This window comes from Salvelinus fontinalis, unplaced genomic scaffold, assembly GCF_029448725.1.
Source record: "Salvelinus fontinalis isolate EN_2023a unplaced genomic scaffold, ASM2944872v1 scaffold_0023, whole genome shotgun sequence".
In the NCBI taxonomy this organism is placed as follows: Eukaryota; Metazoa; Chordata; class Actinopteri; order Salmoniformes; family Salmonidae; genus Salvelinus; species Salvelinus fontinalis.
Genome location: NW_026600232.1, coordinates 455866 through 469586, shown reverse-complemented (window position 1 = coordinate 469586; position 13721 = coordinate 455866). Strand labels below are relative to the sequence as shown.

Here is a 13721-nt window from a genome sequence, read left to right as displayed (position 1 = left end):
ACCTAGCGAGACAGTCGATTGAGTAAATCCCTTGTCTTGCAAAGTCCATTCCTACTAATAACAGTGATACCATTTATAGCCTATTCTATTTGTTAAATGTAGTCCTGTTTTCAAGGGTGTCCAAAGAATGATTCCAAATGTATCCTGAGATCCTTCACCATTTCAGCTGAACGGTTTTCATGTGAAAGGCGTTCGCGCTTCTATACAGGACAGGTGTCTTCGCTTCAAAGACCCAGATGTTCGGATGTTGACAACTTCTCGTTTATAGGTGTGTATAAACACACGACCGCCACTGCAACGCCTTCTTTCTGTTGTCTGTCCAGGCTAATGTTGCAATAGGCTACTATTCACATGGCCAGTCTGCGTGCTATTCAAATAACACAACATCTGTTCAACTGACAGAATAAGCTTATCCCCGTTGACTGCAATCTCGCGACCTCGCTCTCTCCCGATTCCAAATAGTGTCCGTGCTTCTCTTTAGCTGCCACTGCCGGTTTGCGTTCTTCCCCTTTACGTTTTATCCAAGCTCGGGTTGATCGCGCCTCGGTGCAGTTGGATTCTGGTTACCTCGGGACGGTGCGCTGCCTTCCAAATAGAAAACTGCCTCCTCAAGTTTGTATCGCTGGCGCCCCCCGCCCCTTTAAGGCTGGGCTTGCATATCCTTATTTGGAACAAGGAGAGATTCTCCTTGGTCGAGCGAGGAGAGCGCGCTGTACAGCGGTCTTAAAGGGAACGCGTATGCTAACCCTGTCAACTGTAACTGCACTTGTCTGCCGATAATTTAGCCTACTTGTCTGCGGAATTCTTGGTGCAATGGAATGGCCTCGCTTTCATTGAGATTTAGAATGTTGTTTCTGGTTTCTGACAACACACAGCAGCCGGCCAGCCGGTACCTCGGCCTGTAGCCACAGCATCATATGACCATGAATGATCAGTTCCTTTGACGTAAACTTTGTCTATTCTGTGTCTTGTGTTATTTTCCTTTGCTTTGGAGATCAACAGGCCTATGCTGTGGTTGAGTGTATGCAGTCTGTAACACCAGTCCCAGTTACATAGATCAGAGTAGACACTACAGCCTGTAGAGCAGTGGTCCCACAGTGTATGCAGACAGTAACACCAGTCCCAGTTACATAGATCAGAGTAGACACTACAGCCTGTAGAGCAGTGGTCCCACAGTGTATGCAGACAGTAACACCAGTCCCAGTTACATAGATCAGAGTAGACACTACAGCCTGTAGAGCAGTGGTCCCACAGTGTATGCAGACAGTAACACCAGTCCCAGTTACATAGATCAGAGTAGACACTACAGCCTGTAGAGCAGTGGTCCCACAGTGTATGCAGACAGTAACGCCAGTCCCAGTTACATAGATCAGAGTAGACACTACAGCCTGTAGAGCAGTGGTCCCACAGTGTATGCAGACAGTAACACCAGTCCCAGTTACATAGATCAGAGTAGACACTACAGCCTGTAGAGCAGTGGTCCCACAGTGTATGCAGACAGTGTAAGACTATCTCTCAGATTTATATCTCAGCTTATGTGTACGTCCGCCTCTGACCTCATTTACAGGAAGCTCACTCATTCCTGAATAGGTGTCTCTGTGTGTGTGCGGGTGTGTGTGCGCATTCCCGTATGTGTGTGTGTGTTTGTATGAGTGTGCATTAGTTTGTGCGTGCCTGTGTGTGTGCATCTGCGTGTGTGTTTATGCATTTGTGTATGCGTGTCCTGACAGGGCCACAATGGTTGCCAGGGGTCACCGTAGATTCTATCTCCTCGGTCACGGACGCTACAGGAAGTGACACGGGCGGTGTGACATCCCTGGGGGGCTATTTCGGTCCCCCACTCCCTGACATGCTGCATCCACAGGCACTGAATGACTGGCACGCACGCACGCACGCACGCACGCACGCACGCACGCACACACACACACACACACACACACACACACACACACACTGAGTGATGGACTTCCCTGAGCTCATTGTCACTGGACGACCTCCAAATTTGATGCTGAGCTGAGTATATAATGGTTATGAGTGTGTGTGTGTGTGTGTGTGTGTGTGTGTGTGTGTGTGTGTGTGTGTGTGTGTGTGTGTGTGTGTGTGTGTGTGTGTGTGTGTGTGTGTGTGTGTGTGTATGTGTGTGTGTGTGTGGTTATGAGTGTGTGTGATTATGAGTGTGTGTGATTATGAGTGTGTGTGTGTGTGTGTGTGTGTGTGTGTGTGTGTGTGTGTGTGTGTCTGTGTGTGTGTGTGTGTGTGTGTGTGTGTGTGTGTGTGTGGTTATGAGTGTGTGTGGTTATGAGTGTGTTTGTGGTTATGAGTGTGTGTGATTATGAGTGTGTGTGTGTGTGTGTGTGTGTGTGTGTGTGTGGTGTGTCTATTTGTGTGTGTTTATTGCAACTTCAAAGGGGGGATTGAGTTCACTGTCATGCTTGCCCTCATACCTCGATCTACTCTGTTGGAATGCACAGTGTGTGTGGCAGGTCCTCTCCATGGTGTGTGTGTGTGTGTGTGTGTGTGTGTGTGTGTGTGTGTGTGTGTGTGTGTGTGTGTGTGCGTGCGTGTGTGAGAGAAAGAGAATGATTGATCCTGTAAAGTGAATATGTACAGTACTGTAGTGTGATCCGGGTGATCATGTGTGATACGTATGATAAGTGTGATCACTGTTATCATGTGTGCGCCCTATGGGAGTGCGTATGTGCATTTATGTGTGTGTATGCACTCCTCTGTGTGTCCGTGGGGCACTGTCTGTCTGGATTGTTAGGTCATTTACTTATTTCTGATGTTGTTAGTGTCACAATTCCAGTAGTGGTGATTAAGGAGTCAGGCGCAGAGAGCAGGGTAGTGAGTAGCAAGTGGATTTAATATTTCCCCAAAAAATATAACACGAGACGGCTACGCCACATATCCAAAGGCGCGTCAAGTACAGTCCAAAAGAAACAGGACAAAAATCCACAGGGAACAGACACCACAATCAGAAAAACAAGCCCGCACAAAAGTCGGCTGGCCAACTGGGTTTAATTAGCCCACAATCAAACCTAAACACGAAACAGGTGCAACAAATCAGACAAACCTAAATGAAACAGAAAAGGGGATCGGTGGCAGCTAGTAGGCCGGAGACACCGCCGAGCGCCACCCGAACGGGAAGAGGCACCATCTTCTGCGGGATTCGTAACAGTTAGGATCCCCATTAGCTGTTGCAAAAGCTACAACTACTCTTCCTGGTGTCCAGACACAACCTAAAAGATGACATAATACAGAACATTAATAGACAAGAACAGCTCAGAACTACATACATTTAAAATAAGAATATAGAAATACAAAAGGTCTTGTAGTGACAAAACACTGAGAAGACAGAGACCCATACTATAGTATACTATAAGCTTACATCCAGTCCCATCTAGCAGTGGCATGCTTGCATACATACATACATACATACATACATACATACATACATACATACATACATACATACATACATACATACATACATACATACATACATACATACATACATACCTTTCTAAATGTCTCTACTTTTGACATTTTTGATACTGAATGTTATCAGATCTTCAACCAAAACATAACTTAACATAAAGGGAACTCTGAGTTAACAAATAACACAACAATGACACACCTATTTCATTTATTTAATAAACAAAGTTACGCAACACCCAATGCCCCTGTGTGAAAAAGTCATTGCCCCTTTAGCTGCAATGGCTCCAACCAAACACTTCCTGTAGTTGTTGATCAGTCTCTCGCGTCGGTGTGGAGGAATTTAAGGAATTCGCTGTGGAGGCATTTGGTTGCAGTCATTGCACATCCAGACATTGAGTGTAAGGGGGCAATTCCTTTTTCACACAAAGGAATTGGGTGTTGAGTAACTTTATTAATTAAATAAATAAAATATATATACATTTTTTTGTCATTTGTAAACTCATGTTCCCTTCATCTAATATTGGGTTTTGGTTGAAGATCTGATAACATTCAGTATCAAAAATATGCAAAAGTAGAGAAAAACAGAAAGGGGCAAATACTTTTTCACGGCGCTGTACATATCACTGTAAATATCAGTGTGCACATCACTGTAAATATCAGTGTGCATATCACTGTAAATATCAGTGTGCACATCACTGTAAATATCAGTGTGCACATCACTGTAAATATCAGTGTGCATATCACTGTAAATATCAGTGTGCATATCACTGTAAATATCAGTGTGCATATCACTGTAAATATCAGTGTGCACATCACTGTAAATATCAGTGTGCATATCACTGTAAATGTCAGTGTGCACATCACTGTAAATGTCAGTGTGCACATCACTGTAAATATCAGTGTGCATATCACTGTAAATATCAGTGTGCATATCACTGTAAATATCAGTGTGCATATCACTGTAAATATCAGTGTGCATATCCCTGTACATGTTAGTGTGCATATCACAGTAAATATCAGTGTGCATATCACTGTAAATATCAGTGTGCATATCCCTGTACATGTTAGTGTGCATATCACTGTAAATATCAGTGTGCATATCCCTGTACATGTTAGTGTGCATATCACAGTAAATATCAGTGTGCATATCACTGTAAATATCAGTGTGCATATCACTGTAAATATCAGTGTGCATATCATTGTAAATATCAGTGTGCATATCACTGTAAATATCAGTGTGCATATCACTATAAATATCAGTTTGCATATCACTGTACATGTCAGTGTGCACACTCAGTAAAGTCCAGCGTGACTGGATCCCCTGACAAAGATGTGCAAAAAGACTCTAAACGAATAATTAAAATACTGAGCTACACTGTATGCTAAAAAGAAATACAGAAACAACTCTTCCACACCAAGACAATTGTTCAGAGAAAGTCCAACAAGCAGTACAATTTTAATTAAATGTTTTATTGTGGGTGTATGGTTGGTGTTTCTACACTCTTAGAAAAAAATAATTCCTTGGCTTTCCCTATAGGAGAACCCTTTGAAGAACCCTTTTTGGTTCCAGTTAGAACACTTTTTCTTCCAAGTAGAACTCTTTCGGGTTCCATGTAGAACTATTTCCAGAGAGGGTTCTGCATGGAACCCAAAATGGTTCTACTTGGAACAAAAAAGGGTTCTACCTGGAATCAAAAATGGTTATCCTATAGGGAAAGCCTAAGAACCCATTTGGAACCCTTTTGGAACCCTTTTGGAACCCCTTTGTCTAAGTGTGTAGTGTATTGATCTATTCCCTAGCCTTTCTAATTCACTAACGGTTTTTACAACTGTCTGCTGTTGACCAAGACAAGGTATAGGAAGTGCACTACTTTTGACCAGGGCCTATAGGGTCCTAAATAGTAGTGCACTATATAGGGAATAGGGTGCCATTTGGGATGCACACAATACAGACAGTCCGTGTGACTACACTATAACGATCAAAACAGAGAGAGAGAAAGATGGGTTTAAGTCTGGGTTAGACCTGGTTAGACGGGCTGGTTAACGATTTCTCCTTCTCTTCTCTGTTGTGTTGTCTCCTGTCCTCTTTTCCTGTCCTCATTTCTCCTCTACTCCTTCCTATCTATCAACAGGAACTCTCTCTTTAATTAATGAATAAACAGGGTTCTGTCTGACTTCCTGATCTAATTAATTAAGTTCAATCAGCTTCTTCCTAGTCCCATATCCTGTGTCCCCACCAGACATGGGGGGCAACAAACAGCTGTTACACCATCACAGTGGGCTGGCTACCCCAGAGGATGTGTCTATACACTGTATATTCAGGTTGACCAGAATGTATTTGATTCAGTTTGACCAGCATGTATTTGATTCAGTTTGACCAGCATGTATTTGATTCAGTTTGACCAGCATGTATTTGACTCAGTTTGACCAACATGTATTTGATTCAGTTTGACCAGCATGTATTTGATTCAGTTTGACCAGCATGTATTTGACTCAGTTTGACCAAAATGTATTTGATTCAGTTTGACCAACATGTATTTGATTCAGTTTGACCAACCTGTATCGGATTCAGTTTGACCAACATGTATTTGATTCAGTTTGACCAGCATGTATTTGATTCAGTTGGACCAACATGTATTTGATTCAGTTTGACCAGCATGTATTTGATTCAGTTTGACCAGCATGTATTTGATTCAGTTTGACCAGCATGTATTTGACTCAGTTTGACCAACATGTATTTGATTCAGTTTGACCAGCATGTATTTGATTCAGTTTGACCAGCATGTATTTGACTCAGTTTGACCAACATGTATTTGATTCAGTTTGACCAACATGTATTTGATTCAGTTTGACCAACCTGTATCTGATTCAGTTTGACCAACGTGTATTTGATTCAGTTTGACCAGCATGTATTTGACTCAGTTTGACCAGCATGTATTTGATTCAGTTTGACCAGCATGTATTTGATTCAGTTTGACGAACATGTATTTGATTCAGTTTGACCAGCCTGTATTTGATTCAGTTTGACCAGCATGTATTTGATTCAGTTTGACCAGCATGTATTTGATTCAGTTTGACCAACATGTATTTGATTCAGTTTGACCAACCTGTATCTGATTCAGTTTGACCAACATGTATTTGATTCAGTTTGACCAGCATGTATTTGACTCAGTTTGACCAGCATGTATTTGATTCAGTTTGACCAGCATGTATTTGATTCAGTTTGACGAACATGTATTTGATTCAGTTTGACCAGCCTGTATTTGATTCAGTTTGACCAGCATGTATTTGATTCAGTTTGACCAGCATGTATTTGATTCAGTTTGACCAACATGTATTTGATTCAGTTTGACCAGCATGTATTTGATTCATTTTGACCAGCCTGTATCTGATTCAGTTTGACCAACATGTATTCGATTCAGTTGGACCAACATGTATTTGATTCAGTTTGACCAGCATGTATTTGATTCAGTTGGACCAGCCTGTATTTGATTCAGTTTCAGTGTATTTGTTGGACATGTACACTGTGTGTACATTTAGTATGAGGAATGAACCAGTGAAAGCTTCTTCTGATTTGACTGCTGTTATGTCACTTCTCTTGGAAAAAGGGACAATCATCCTTAAATGGGATTCACTTCTAAAAGAGGGAGGTAGAAGCTAAGGGTTGATTTAAAGTGGAACTGACAGCATTTTAGCAACATGAGATCTTATCTGTTCATATACACCCCCAGGAAGAATGACACTTTTTAAAAACATCTTCTGTCAAGTGAGCACTTAGATCTGGTCATTTTCACATGTTCATTCATTGTTAGAGTGGTTGAGAAATATGTGTAGTAAGGCATTTGTGAATATTCTGGTAAAGTGGTTGTGCGTCTGGACAATTAATAGACACACAGTACTGTAAATAAAACCTAGTAAAAACATCTGTCTCACCCAGGACTGGAGTCTACGCAGACCTCTGTGCCAGAGCCAATCAGAGCTACAGTAGGCATTTATGCAAACAAGCCATTTGCCACAAGGGCCTGCCATCATTCACTTTGAACTGGACTCTGTGTTTACAGACAGCTGCAACAGCGCAACTTTATATCATTAGAATGCATTCGGCAAAGCCACAAAATACACCTGATGGATATCTGCAAACATGTAAATACCACAGGAGTCTTTCTTACATTTGGGAACTTTAGGGAAAGGGGATACCTAGTCAGTTGTTCAACTAAATGCCTTCAACTGAAATGTGTCTTCTTCATTTAACCCCTCTGAATCAGAGAGGTGCAGGGGGCTGCCTTAATCAACGTCCACGTCTTCGGCGCCCAGTTAGTTAACTGCCTTGCTCAGGGGCAGAACAACAGATTTTTACCTTGTCAGCTCGGGGATTCGATCCTGTCACGTCCTGACCTTAGAGAGCCTTTTTATGTCTCTATTTGGTTTGGTCAGGGTGTGATTTGGGTGGGCATTCTATGTTCTTTATTTCTAAGTTTTGTGTTTCTATGTATGGTTCTCAATCAGCGACAGCTGTCTATCATTGTCTCTGATTGGGAATCATACTTAGGCAGCCTGTTTTGCCATCTTAGGTTGTGGGATGTTGTTTTTTGTTAGCTCTGTGTAGCCTACGGAACGTGACGTTCGTTGTTCTTTTGTTGTTGTGTTCGGATTTAATAAAGAATCACGAACACGTACCACGCTGCACCTTGGTCCACTTCTTCCGACGAGTGTTACAGATCCAGCAACCTTTCGGTTACTGGCCCAATGCTCTAATCACTAGTACAGTCCTATTGATCAAACAACCATAAAAAGGTAGGCTATCTTTCCCTATATGCACATCAACAACAACAAGTTCAGCAACTAATGCTAGCCAGAGCAAGATTAGTTAAAATCTAACAAAGGAACATTAGATAAACCCTCTCAAATGTTTTCAGCTAGTTGGCTGTCAAAATCACTGATATAAGATGGGAAATAGCCTGCTCGTCCTTCTGAGGCTTGCCTACCAATGCATGCTTGTCCCAACCAAGCACCCAAGCTAACTGGCTAAAGTTGTCTAGTTTGCTAGCTAGCTACTTCCAGACACAAATGAGAGGACACCTCACTCTGACCATTTTACTGGCCGTAGCAGAGCTGGTTAGGCTGTTTACATGTTATCTAGAGCGTTTGTGACTAAGTATTGGTCTTTTTTTGCCTACGTTACTGAATGCTTTACTGTACATCATGGAATGTTGAGTCAAATAGAACCTATTTTTTTTCAATCTCTTATAAAGTTGGTTTAGTAGCATAAACTGTCCATTTGATATTTTTGACTGATATTATGATTGTCTGTTTGTTTCATATCTGCGAAGAAGTTAAAAATGTTTTCACTTCCACTTTAAATCAGGCTTAAGTAAGTGACTAGTGGGAAAATCCCATTTGTTTCTTTCCCATTCCCCATTTGGAATGGGGATTATGTATTGGATCATATTCCATATTGGGAAAAACCTGTCTCTGATTGTTTCAGTTTGGCTGCAAAGAGGAAAGAGGAAACATGGCTGACGTGGTATTGTTGCTGCTCTGTGAATCACTCCTCTGTTTCCTTCTCAAAGATTTTCTTTCTTTTTGAAAAATAATGAATGAGGGAACACTTTGGGCACGGAGAGAGGGAGAAGAGGATAGGAGGAGGGGGGGAGGAGTGGGGGAGGGAGGGAAGAGGAGGGTATATAGTAGGAGCGTTTCATAGTCACAGATGGGTGAGAGGAGTCTAAGGGGGGAGAAAAGGGGAGGATAGGTGAGGAGGAGGGTGAGAGAGGAGGTTGAGCGGGGTGAAACGGGGAGGATAAGTGAGGAGGAGGGTGAGAGAGGAGGTTGAGCGGGGTGAAACATGGAGAATAGGTGAGGAGGAGGGTGAGAGAGGTTGAGCGGGGTGAAACATGGAGGATAGGTGAGGAGGAGGGTGAGAGAGGAGGTTGAGCGGGGTGAAACAAGGAGGATAGGTGAGGAGGATAGGTGAGGAGGAGGGTGAGAGAGGAGGTTGAGCGGGGTGAAACAGGGAGGATAGGTGAGGAGGAGGGTGAGAGAGGAGGTTGAGCGGGGTGAAACGGGGAGGATAGGTGAGGAGGAGGGTGAGAGAGGAGGTTGAGCGGGGTGAAATAGGTGAGGAGGAGGGTGAGAGAGGAGGTTGAGCGGGGTGAAACGGGGAGGATAGGTGAGGAGGAGGGTGAGAGAGGAGGTTGAGCGGGGTGAAACAGAGAGGATAGGTGAGGAGGAGGGTGAGAGAGGAGGTTGAGTGGGGTGAAATGGGGAAGATAGGTGAGGAGGAGGGTGAGAGAGGAGGTTGAGCGGGGTGAAACGGGGAGGATAGGTGAGGAGGAGGGTGAGAGAGGAGGTTGAGCGGGGTGAAACAGGGAGGATAGGTGAGGAGGAGGGTGAGAGAGGTTGAGCGGGGTGAAACGGGGAGGATAGGTGAGGAGGAGGGTGAGAGAGGAGAATGAGCGGGGTGAAACAGGGAGGATAGGTGAGGAGGAGGGTAAAAGAGAGGAGGTTGAGCGGGGTGAAACAGGGAGGATAGGTGAGGAGGAGGGTGAGAGAGGTTGAGCGGGGTGAAACATGGAGGATAGGTGAGGAGGAGGGTGAGAGAGGAGGTTGAGTGGGGTGAAACAGGGAGGATAGGTGAGGAGGAGGGTGAGAGAGGAGGTTGAGCGGGGTGAAACGGGGTGAAACGGGGAGGATAGGTGAGGAGGAGGGTGAGAGAGGAGGTTGAGCGGGGTGAAATAGGTGAGGAGGAGGGTGAGAGAGGAGGTTGAGCGGGGTGAAACAGGGAGGATAGGTGAGGAGGAGGGTGAGAGAGGTTGAGCGGTGTGAAACAGGGAGGATATGTGAGGAGGAGGGTGAGAGAGGAGGTTGAGCGGGGTGAAACAGGGCGGATATGTGAGGAGGAGGGTGAGAGAGGAGGTTGAGCGGGGTGAAACAGGGAGGATAGGTGAGGAGGAGGGTGAGAGAGGTTGAGCGGTGTGAAACAGGGAGGATAGGTGAGGAGGAGGGTGAGAGAGGAGGTTGAGCGGGGTGAAACAGGGAGGATAGGTGAGGAGGAGGGTGAGAGAGGAGGTTGAGCGTGGTGAAACAGGGAGGATAAGTAAAGAGGAGGGTGAGAGAGGTTGAGCGGGGTGAAACATGGAGGATAGGTGAGGAGGAGGGTGAGAGAGGAGGTTGAGAGGGGTGAAACATGGAGGATAAGTGAGGAGGAGGGTGAGAGAGTATGAGCGGGGTGAAACATGGAGGATAGGTGAGGAGGAGGGTGAGAGAGGAGGTTGAGCGGGGTGAAACAGGGAGGATAGGTGAGGAGGAGGGTGAGAGAGGAGGTTGAGCGGGGTGAAACAGGGAGGATAGGTGAGGAGGAGGGTGAGAGAGGAGGTTGAGCGGGGTGAAACAGGGAGGATAGGTGAGTAGGAGGGTGAGAGAGGAGGTTGAGCGGGGTGAAACAGGGAGGATAGGTGAGGAGGAGGGTGAGAGAGGAGGTTGAGCGGGGTGAAACAGGGAGGATAGGTGAGGAGGAGGGTGAGAGAGGAGGTTGAGCGGGGTGAAACAGGGAGGATAGGTGAGGAGGAGGGTGAGAGAGGAGGTTGAGCGGGGTGAAACAGGGAGGATAGGTGAGGAGGAGGGTGAGAGAGAAGGTTGAGCGGGGTGAAACGGGTGAAACAGGGAGGATAGGTGAGGAGGAGGGTGAGAGAGGAGGTTGAGCTGGGTGAAACAGGGAGGATAGGTGAGGAGGAGGGTGAGAGAGGAGGTTGAGCGGGGTGAAACGGGGAGGATAGGTGAGGAGCAGGGTGAGAGAGGAGGTTGAGCGGGGTGAAACGGGGAGGATAGGTGAGGAGGAGGGTGAGAGAGGAGGTTGAGCGGGGTGAAACAGGGAGGATAGGTGAGGAGGAGGGTGAGAGAGGAGGTTGAGCGGGGTGAAACAGGGAGGATAGGTGAGGAGGAGGGTGAGAGAGGAGGTTGAGCGTGGTGAAACAGGGAGGATAAGTAAAGAGGAGGGTGAGAGAGGTTGAGCGGGGTGAAACATGGAGGATAGGTGAGGAGGAGGGTGAGGAGGAGGTTGAGAGGGGTGAAACATGGAGGATAAGTGAGGAGGAGGATGAGAGAGGTTGAGCGGGGTGAAACATGGAGGATAGGTGAGGAGGAGGGTGAGAGAGGAGGTTGAGCGGGGTGAAACAGGGAGGATAGGTGAGGAGGAGGGTGAGAGAGGAGGTTGAGCGGGGTGAAACAGGGAGGATAGGTGAGGAGGAGGGTGAGAGAGGAGGTTGAGCGGGGTGAAACAGGGAGGATAGGTGAGGAGGAAGGTGAGAGAGGAGGTTGAGCGGGGTGAAACAGGGAGGATAGGTGAGGAGGAGGGTGAGAGGGGAGGTTGAGCGGGGTGAAACAGGGAGGATAGGTGAGGAGGAGGGTGAGAGAGAAGGTTGAGCGGGGTGAAACGGGTGAAACAGGGAGGATAGGTGAGGAGGAGGGTGAGAGAGGAGGTTGAGCGGGGTGAAACAGGGAGGATAGGTGAGGAGGAGGGTGAGAGAGGTTGAGCGGTGTGAAACAGGGAGGATATGTGAGGAGGAGGGTGAGAGAGGAGGTTGAGCGGGGTGAAACAGGGCGGATATGTGAGGAGGAGGGTGAGAGAGGAGGTTGAGCGGGGTGAAACAGGGAGGATAGGTGAGGAGGAGGGTGAGAGAGGTTGAGCGGTGTGAAACAGGGAGGATAGGTGAGGAGGAGGGTGAGAGAGGAGGTTGAGCGGGGTGAAACAGGGAGGATAGGTGAGGAGGAGGGTGAGAGAGGAGGTTGAGCGTGGTGAAACAGGGAGGATAAGTAAAGAGGAGGGTGAGAGAGGTTGAGCGGGGTGAAACATGGAGGATAGGTGAGGAGGAGGGTGAGAGAGGAGGTTGAGAGGGGTGAAACATGGAGGATAAGTGAGGAGGAGGGTGAGAGAGTATGAGCGGGGTGAAACATGGAGGATAGGTGAGGAGGAGGGTGAGAGAGGAGGTTGAGCGGGGTGAAACAGGGAGGATAGGTGAGGAGGAGGGTGAGAGAGGAGGTTGAGCGGGGTGAAACAGGGAGGATAGGTGAGGAGGAGGGTGAGAGAGGAGGTTGAGCGGGGTGAAACAGGGAGGATAGGTGAGTAGGAGGGTGAGAGAGGAGGTTGAGCGGGGTGAAACAGGGAGGATAGGTGAGGAGGAGGGTGAGAGAGGAGGTTGAGCGGGGTGAAACAGGGAGGATAGGTGAGGAGGAGGGTGAGAGAGGAGGTTGAGCGGGGTGAAACAGGGAGGATAGGTGAGGAGGAGGGTGAGAGAGGAGGTTGAGCGGGGTGAAACAGGGAGGATAGGTGAGGAGGAGGGTGAGAGAGAAGGTTGAGCGGGGTGAAACGGGTGAAACAGGGAGGATAGGTGAGGAGGAGGGTGAGAGAGGAGGTTGAGCTGGGTGAAACAGGGAGGATAGGTGAGGAGGAGGGTGAGAGAGGAGGTTGAGCGGGGTGAAACGGGGAGGATAGGTGAGGAGCAGGGTGAGAGAGGAGGTTGAGCGGGGTGAAACGGGGAGGATAGGTGAGGAGGAGGGTGAGAGAGGAGGTTGAGCGGGGTGAAACAGGGAGGATAGGTGAGGAGGAGGGTGAGAGAGGAGGTTGAGCGGGGTGAAACAGGGAGGATAGGTGAGGAGGAGGGTGAGAGAGGAGGTTGAGCGGGGTGAAACAGGGAGGATAGGTGAGGAGGAGGGTGAGAGAGGAGGTTGAGCGGGGTGAAACAGGGAGGATAGGTGAGGAGGAGGGTGAGAGAGGAGGTTGAGCGGGGTGAAACAGGGAGGATAGGTGAGGAGGAGGGTGAGAGAGGAGGTTGAGCGGGGTGAAACGGGGAGGATAGGTGAGGAGGAGGGTGAGAGAGGAGGTTGAGCGGGGTGAAACAGGGAGGATAGGTGAGGAGGAGGGTGAGAGAGGAGGTTGAGCGGGGTGAAACAGGGAGGATAGGTGAGGAGGAGGGTGAGAGAGGAGGTTGAGCGGGGTGAAACAGGGAGGATAGGTGAGGAGGAGGGTGAGAGAGGAGGTTGAGCGGGGTGAAACAGGGAGGATAGGTGAGGAGGAGGGTGAGAGAGGAGGTTGAGCGGGGTGAAACAGGGAGGATAGGTGAGGAGGAGGGTGAGAGAGGAGGTTGAGCGGGGTGAAATAGGTGAGGAGGAGGGTGAGAGAGGAGGTTGAGCGGGGTGAAACGAGGAGGATAGGTGAGGAGGAGGGTGAGAGAGGAGGTTGAGCGGGGTGAAACAGGGAGGATAGGTGAGGAGGAGGGTGAGAGAGG

General features: G+C 47.4%; 1 protein-coding gene across 2 annotated transcripts in view; it reads right to left on the bottom strand.

Annotated features, from left to right (window-relative positions):
- The window catches only part of LOC129842206 (putative uncharacterized protein DDB_G0291608), a 17515-nt gene extending 16872 nt beyond the window's left edge, over positions 1 to 643 (bottom strand). For both annotated transcript variants that reach the window (XM_055910652.1, XM_055910653.1), the window contains exon 1: positions 1 to 643. This exon is cut by the window's left edge and continues 306 nt beyond it. The gene's annotated coding sequence lies outside the window, so the exon portion shown is untranslated.
- Positions 644 to 13721: the final 13078 nt, after the last annotated feature.